This window comes from Vulpes lagopus, chromosome 23 (genome assembly GCF_018345385.1).
Source record: "Vulpes lagopus strain Blue_001 chromosome 23, ASM1834538v1, whole genome shotgun sequence".
Lineage (NCBI taxonomy): Eukaryota > Metazoa > Chordata > Mammalia > Carnivora > Canidae > Vulpes > Vulpes lagopus.
The window spans coordinates 22,800,456-22,809,262 of NC_054846.1; the positions used below are offsets into that span (position 1 = coordinate 22,800,456).

An 8,807-nucleotide genomic window follows, 5' to 3' on the forward strand; every position below is an offset into this window, starting at 1 on the left:
ATCGTTGATTATCTGAAGAACAAAATAGAAAAATCCATGGATCTCAACATATCACTTTCAAACCTGCCTCATCAGTTCCCAGAACAGATTAAGAAATTAAATCTGTAGCTGCATCATGTTTATAAATATGTGAAGACCAGTCTACCTGTCCAAGTTAAATATTAATTTCAAATCCATTTAATCAACCTTTACTGGGTACATTCCATATGCATGCATGAGTGTCAAAGATGATTATCACATGATCCCTGTTTGCAGAGATTGGAGCCCTATGAGACAGACGGATGTACACACAGAAAATTAGAATAACAAATGTGGTAAGTGCCAGAGGAGAAGTCTGCATAAAAGGCTACTGAAGAATCGAGAAGAAAGCAATACCTTCACCCAGGAGTCAGGAATGTGTCCATGAAGAGAAGTAGGAAAAAATCGAGCAAATATGAGAAAGGTAAAATCTCTCTGATTTACTTTGATACACTCACCAGGCTTGGAAAGTACCTTGTCATAAAGATACTCAGAACACAGCTATAACATCACCGAATGGATGAATAAAGATGAAAATTTTTCCTACTACCCCATTCTTTTCTACCCCTTCCTCCCAACAACATCTTCCCACATGCTCTCTTCAACCCCAGGGGGATCCTCCATTTCATTACTCATCCCTTCACTGCCTTGTCTTTTGTAAACCTCTCAAAGGCCTCCTCTAGTATTGCTCAACAAACACAGGTGTCCTGGGTGAAGCATGTAGCATTTAAATCATGAGGAAAGCCTGACACAAATGAGCATTTTCCACTAATTTTTCACTGGAGAATTTGAAATGCTGAATCAAGGGAGGACAGTGTGTGCCGTGCGGGTCACTGTAATAACCATGCCATGTACCACTTGGCCTTTTCCCCTAAACTCCCCTACAGAGACAAGTGTCAATTCTGTTAAGTTTCACACATGTCTACATACACAGACACAAAACACAGGCTCTCCTCAGCTCCAAGAGGGCTGAACCCAACATACCCTGTGCCTCCTCACCACCTCATCAGAAAAAAAGGAGACCCTAAAGAAATTTAGGAAATTAGACCCCCAAACCATCCCATGGCTGCAAGCGATGTAATGCTTTACTCAGGGCCAAACTCTGTGCTCTGTCCAATCCATCCTTCCACTCTGCAACATCCCCACCCCCCTTTCATCCTTTCCGCACCCAGATTTCATTCTCAGCACTAGACGGCCAACAGTCTAAAAGGTCTTCCAAACAAAATTACATTTCCTTCTCTTTTCATCCCCAGAGCATGGTGTATCCAAACCACGTGGCAACTTCACTCCTCATAAATCAATTGTTTAATTGACAGAAGAGGAGATTTGTTTAGAGGCTCCCAAAACTCAAAATTTCATATGACCCATCTTCCCCCAAATGCCCAGAAGACCTTGATGTCTATTGTTTTTCCAGGAACTTTGCAACTTCCACAGTCTGGAGAAGGGTCAAGTGCTTGCACTCCAATTTTCTCCCCACTCTTCTGGTCTGAGAAGACAAGAGCATCATCTGGGATTTATGGCAAACTATAACTGTGTAGCCTTTTTGCATGAGGATAAGATGGAATGTTTGGATGAAGAATTTTTTTCTTATCCATAGATTGCCCACAACACTATGCAGAGAACTCTCAAAGTTTTGGAACTAAAAAACAAAAATAAAAAACCTAAAAACTTCCAAATATTTGAGGAAGCATTTTAGAAAGTTCTGTGGGAATAAAAAGTGCTAAGATTATAGGGGAAAAGAAATAGAGAGAGGAAGAGAATTGAAGCAGAAGGAAAAAGAAGAGGACAGGAACAATAACGAGAGGAGGCTTATATCCAGAAGCTTCTTCCTTTGAGCAGAATTTCCACTTAAGTGCAATTCTAAATTCCCAGAGGAGAGAGTCCAATGTATGTGCACTGATTTCTGTAGGATGTTTTAAAATATCATGTAATGAGCAGCCACAAGGAGAGAGGCAACATGTTCCCAGACGAGCTCTGCTATTGTTTACAAGGTCTTTGTCTCAGTTCTGTTAATACAGCAAGTGATCTTGGGCACATCTTCAACTGGCTGGCCTCAGGTGCACGTATTATATCCCCTCCCAAATACAATGACATCTCACCACTCTCCCTGTAACCTCTCTTGTCCTTATCACCATAGTCTTCCTCCTGGGGTATTATAACAGCAAGAAAGGTCTGAAGAGCCTATAAGTCCAGGATCCCCATCCCCAGCTGTAGACACATATTAGAATCACCTGGGCAGCTTTTAAAAATACCAACACCTAAGCCATCCTGTTAAATGATTAAATGGATATCTCTGAAGCATGTCCCTGGGCTAGGTATTTTTTAAACAAATTTTTAAAATAATTTTAAAAGAAATTCTTAAAAGCCCTACAGATGATTCTAATGAGCCTGCCTGGCCTGAGAATCACTGTTCTAGCCTAGTTGCTGATAAATTATTTGTGTGTTCAAAAGACATTCCTAAATGCCGACGGGGTATTTGGAGCTGTGCTGGGTGCTTAGCAGTGAACATGACAAAATCCTAAACTGGGGGGAGGAAGACAGATAAATAATAAATCACGTGGTTCCAGATAGTGATATGTGCTATGCAGAATATAAGATGTGATGGAATAGAAAGTAACTGGAGGGGTGCCTGCATAGCCAGGGAAGATTGCGCTAGAAGATGATTTTAGAACTATGAAAATCATCCTAACAGAGGATTAGGAAAAGAGCATTGCCAGGCAAAGATATAGCAAGTGCAAAGGCCCTGGGGTACATGGCCATGACACTGAAAGGCCAGCACTGCAGGAGCAAAGAGCTTCAGTAAAATAGGATGGTGACACCTGCCCCCAAATTATCACATTGCTATGTTGCAAAGATATGTGAGGTGTCAGGAAGCACCTGAGAAAGAAAAGCCTAATAAAAATATCAGGGTGTACTATTTCATTGTTATCCCACATTTTTAATGTAACTGAATGACCCAGATATCAGATGACAGCCCCATGACACCCCACTGACTTAGCTGAGGAATCCAATCACTGCACCATGATACATTTGCAGAATCCAGGCCAGGACTTTTCTGGGAAGTCCCAGATAGATTTTGTAGGGATGCAGGTACATTTCAGAAATATGTGATGAAATCCTGAGACAGGTTTCCATTTAGTAGATTCTACTCTCCTCGTGCAAAAGACAAAGTTCAAAGTAAAAATTAAAAGTCTTAGGGGCACCTGGGTGGCTCAGTGGTTGAGCATCTGCCTTGGGCTCAGGGTGTGACCCCAGAGTCCTGGGATCGAGTCCCACATTGGGCTCCCCACAGGGAGCCTGCTTCTCCCTCTGCCTATGTCTCTGTCTCTCTCTATGTCTCTCATGAATAAGCAAAAAAATTCTAAAAATTCTCTCTGTCTCTATGTCTCTCATGAATAAGCAAATAAATTCTAAAAAAGTAAATAAATAAAAGTCTTAAAATGTGCCGTGGGAAGATCATGCTCCTAAATTGGATAGTGGGCTACCTAGATGGCCTCCTCCCTGGGCAACCTGACAGCTTGTCTTTTGCAACAGAAATAGGAATACAGAAAGTCTAATCACATCACCACTTTCTACTCTCCTTGAGAAAGGTATTTCAAAAAAGGATACTTTTTTTGCTTAAAATTTGTTTCATTAATGTTTTTAATCATCTTTAATCATGTAAGTAACACATTCTTGTATTTTCCATATTATAGCATTGAAATAGAGAAGGCAGATATGCCCTTGAGCACAACCTCTGATCTTAAGCTGTAGCTACTATTAACAGACAGTTGCTGTGCATTCATGTATGTGCTCATGCAATGCAAAATGTGCAGAATTTTTTTCTGTTTACAGAAATGGCATCACTGTGAATGTCTCCAAAGGGATCTGCACAAGGATACTTACTGTGAATATTGGCTGTCGGTAAGGGAATAGTTGAATGCATGGTGCTATATTCAAATTCAACTGTTTAGAAGAATAACACAATTGTAAGTGAACAATTAAACTTCACGAGACTCTGCTAACTTTCCTTGAGTTTTTTTTGGACTTGATTTTGTGGCTCTTTTAGCCACATCTCAGGAGCTGAGAAGGTGTAGCCAGTTGTATACAGAAAATTGGGGCACCTGGAGCAGGCAACAGGAACAGGCCCCAGACCTTCCAAGAGAGGTGAGATGGGGAGACACAGTGAAAGAGAAGGTTCAGGGGATCCCTGGGTGGCGCAGCGGTTTGGCGCCTGCCTTTGGCCCAGGGCGCGATCCTGGAGACCCGGGATCGAATCCCACATCGGGCTCCCGGTGCATGGAGCCTGCTTCTCCCTCTGCCTGTGTCTCTCTCTCTCTCTCTCTCTCTCTCTCTCTCTCTTTGACTATCATAAATAAATAAAAAAAATTTAAAAAAAAAAAAAAAAAAAAAAAAGAAAGAGAAGGTTCAGTCTGGCAAGCCACGCATATTCAAGGGTATAGAGCCACCTTGTGTGGTTCAGGAAATTTGGTAGCAATTGGGAAAGAGCAGAAGAAGGTGGGTTCCAGGAGGTGGATAAAGCTCAGAAGGAGAGAATGCAAAGCAGATGCTACTTTGACATGCTCAGCTGTAGGCGGTCCTGTTAGTGGTAGCTGGGTTCTGGGGACAAAGCTAGAATTCAAGGTCAGGACTGTAAGTCCTCCGAGGGAAGAAAGGAAGAACAAGGCAGAGTCACTATTCATTACTCCATTTATATATGTATGTGTGTGTGTTACCAAACATCTCCTGTGTGTTAAGCACTGTGCAGCACTACCTGTTGCCATAGATACAGCTCTTAATAAGACAAGTTCAAAAAAAAAAAAATAAGACAAGTTCAGTTCCTGCCATGATACAAACACACAAATAACAGATTTTCAAAGAGTGATAAATATATAAGGACATAGAGAGGGCCAAGTGCAGACTACATGAGATGGGGTCATTCCTATTTCTGAGGAATAAGCATTGCAACAGACACCTGAGTGAAGCAAGGGATAGGGCCAGATGAATCCAAGAAGATACATGCTTAAATGGATACTCAAATGAAATTGGAAGGAGATAGATTACTTCAGCCCACCTTGTTTCATTTATTCACTCATCTCTCCAATATCTGTTGAGGGCCTACTGTGTAAAGCACTCCACCAGGCCTCAGGGACACAATATTAAACAAGGAAGACGAGGTCCTGCCCTCATGGAGTTTATATTCTATTGGGGAAAGAAAGAAATAGGCATAAAAAATGTCATGTACAAACCCAAAGGTATGAAAGAGCTTAAGTGTTGAGTGTTTGAGGAGCTGAAAGAAGGCTGCTGTAGTTGGAGTCAAGTAGGGTAGGTCTGAGGGAGTGACACTGAAAGGTTGGTAAGAGCAGAGTCTTATCGGATCACATAGATCAGGACAAGGACTTTGAATAAATTGAAAACTTAATGGGAAGACACTGAAGACCAAGCAGGAGACAGAGCAATGGAATGACACAATCTGATTCATATTTTAACTCCTGTTAAATATAAAGAATGGATTAGAAGAGGCAGTGTGGCAGCAGGGACATGAGTTGGGATGTTGTTGCAATAACCTGGGCTATAATGATGGCAGTGGAGACACAAAGAAGTTGGCATATTTAAGAGGTATTTCAGACATGGAATCCAAAGCCTTGGGGACAGATTGGAATCAAGGATGAAAGAGAGACAAAAAAAGACAAGTTGGCTTTTAGGTGGGTGTCTGACAGAGGCCCTGGGTAGATGCTTGTTCCACATCTGAAATGGACAAGGCTATGGGGGACTCAATTGACTCACATACATCTCTCCTTCTGTCTCTCTGAACTACCGACCCCTTTAGGTGGTGACTTTTCAATAACTAAAAAGCTACCCAGTAACATACTACAATCCTTCGGATATTTTTAATAATGTATTAATAATACATTACATAGTTCAAAAAAATTAAATGATACAAGGCTTATAGAATAAGGTGTACAGTAAGAAGTCTAGCCAGTAGCTACTAGTCCTCCTCATGCAATAAGCTTGACGGCTTAAAACAGTTTATTTAGCTTGTGATTTTGTGGTGGGCTGGATATGTTTTCTGGTCTGAGTGATCTTGAAGGGACTCTGCTGACTACACTCCATGCTTCTGGAGTTAGTTGGCCACTTGGCTAGAGGCTGGTGATCTAGGATTGGTGTGATGATCACACTACATTCACTTAGCTCACCTGCAAGTACATTTCCTTTTCCTATATAATCCTGGATTCGGGTAAGATACTTGCACAATGTTTGGAGAATAGAAGGAAGCAACTGCCATTATGCTTAGATGTTGGTTTAGGGCCTCAGATACCACTGCGGCTCTTGCACTTTGTTGTTGACCAACTGGGTCACCTTTTGCCATGGAGCAGTGGCAAGACCCACACTCCAGCTTCCATGGATTTCCTCTTTCTGCTTGCCTGAGCTCTGAGCCAGGCACGTGTACATCTCCACAGCAAAGAAATTCAATAAAATGGGAGACAGACACAGGTTCCCATTTGTCCTCAATCTCTCCTGCTTTGGATTCACCTTTTCTTTTTTGACTACCTGCCTTGCTGACCTTCAGTGACGTCGAGAACAGCATTAGATATAAAAGCAGAAGCCTTCCATAGATTTCTTTAGCAGCTCTCCTTTGTGGTCTCTGGCTAATGTCTTTCAATTGTACAAGGTCTAATCCCTCTAACATAGGCTTTATTTCATATCACTCTAGGTTGATAAGCTGTCAACTACGTAATGGGGGTGAGAAGTATCTCTCATAAACTATCAGGCTAGCCTAGGCTTCTCACATGGCACTCGGAGGGCTCTAAGAGTAGCAAGACAAGGCAATTCCCCAATTCTGCTTGCCTCACATTGCCCAAAGCAAATTATATGGTCAAGCCCAGAGAAGTGTGGCAAGAAACTATCCATGAAGAGTAGGGAAAGAGAAGTGTTAGCCAGTGAGGTTATTACTGTAAACAAGTCACACCACTTGTGCTAGTTTCTTCTGTTTCTCCAGCATTTCCTCACAGGAGCTGAAAGGCAAATATGACTACACAGTTTACCTTTCCCCTAGAAAGTACTTTCCTCTTGTCTCATGTACAAGACAGTATACCATGTGTACTGCTCAAGCATTTTCTTTTCTCATTTAACAACATATCTTAGCGATAGTGTTCTAGTCTTTTCTATAGCTGCATATTCTTTCTTTGTGTGAATATATTACAGTTTACTTAATTAGTACCTCGTATGTGGACACTTTTGCTACTTCAACAATGCTGCAAAGAATCAATTTATGCCTTTGTCATTTTCATTCATGCTGTCAACCTTCTAGTTTAGCATGTTTTATAATTTCCTCCAGTGATGGCCTTATAAGCTGAGATTTTTCCCTGCATTTGTCATATTGGTGTCATACTGTCTGAACATCCAACTTATCTCTCAATGCTGGGTATTGGAAAGGTCATCTGTGTACTCTCCTTAGTGGAGTCATTCTCAAACTGTAATGTACAAAACATTTACTAGGGGGTAGGGCTAAATAAACTTTCACACTCCCAGGTCTCAGTCTCCAGATCCTCTGAGAAGTAGTTTGAGTGGAGTTTGAAATCTGTATTTTTAAATAAACACCTCAAATCATTAGGAAACAGATGACCTGCTACTCGCTCAGAAGCAGGTTTTCAAATATCGGTTACCCGAAGTACAGGGCAGCAAACACACCAAGGGCTCAAACAAGGATGACACATTCTGGAGAAAACACAACGTACAACTTCAAGCGAATGTTACATTTATTGATTCAATGCATTCTCTCTTGATATTGCCTCACCTGCACCCCCACTGTGTATTACAGGGTAAGAGATGTGATGGTGATGGAATAAAGGTGTAGAATTAGAAGGTAGTGGTGAAAGATTGCTTAATTTGGACAGAAGCCCAGCTTATGTACAAGTAGGCTCTGAGATGCCAGGAGGCAGCTTGAGTTCAATGAAGTTTTCTAAGATTCAAGACACACTGAATTCTCTCCTTGCTGTGTTCTAGGAAAACAACACTCCAGGAAAACAACACAGTTGGCAGAGCAGCGTAAATGCCTGTAGTGGTAACAGAGCCTGAGAACAGGCACTAAGAAAAAAACCTGATACGAGTGCACAGAGACAAGTGATCTTCTGGAATGTGGGCAGGATGCTATTCAATCAAGGGCTTTAAGATGGAGTCAGACAGACTTCCTCTGACTACAGCTCCATTACTTGGACCTTCATTTTATTAATCCAGTATCCACACAAAATAATTACTGATGATGTTCCTCTCTTATACACTCTTATAGAGCAATGCTCCTTTCCTCCGAAACACTCACCTCACATCTTTTTAGTGTGATTAACTAATTAGTGTTTGTTTCTACGTAGAAGACCAAAAGCTCCACAAAAGCAGAAGTCTGAATGAATTTAGCCTCTGCGGCTTACCACGTTGACTTGCTGGTGTTACAACAAAGGAATACAAAGCAAAGGCTGTATGTAGATGTGAATGTGTCGCCCTATACCTGGGTAAAAAGAGACCAGGTTTGAATGATACAGAACCAGAAAGTAGTTTGTTGAAAACTTTTCTATTGTTGTACATGTAAGACTGTAAGCAGAGGACTCATTTCTCATAGATGCCTACTTAACAACAAACTTGAAAATGCAGGCAATAGAATTATAAATGCCACATGCATTTGTTATTTTTCTTTTTTTAATTGGAAAACAAAGGAAATAGAATTTATCATTACACCTAGGTGTATAGGGCACAGATCTATATCGGTACGATAAAGTCTGATCAACAAAAATTCTCTTTGCAGAAAATATTACTAA

General features: G+C 41.2%; 1 long non-coding RNA gene across 1 annotated transcript; it reads left to right on the top strand.

Annotated features, from left to right (window-relative positions):
• Positions 1–273: 273 nt before the first annotated feature.
• Positions 274–1,696, top strand: LOC121480935. Its single transcript, XR_005985150.1, has 2 exons — positions 274–442; positions 1,433–1,696. It is a non-coding gene; the product is annotated as an uncharacterized LOC121480935 (long non-coding RNA).
• Positions 1,697–8,807: the final 7,111 nt, after the last annotated feature.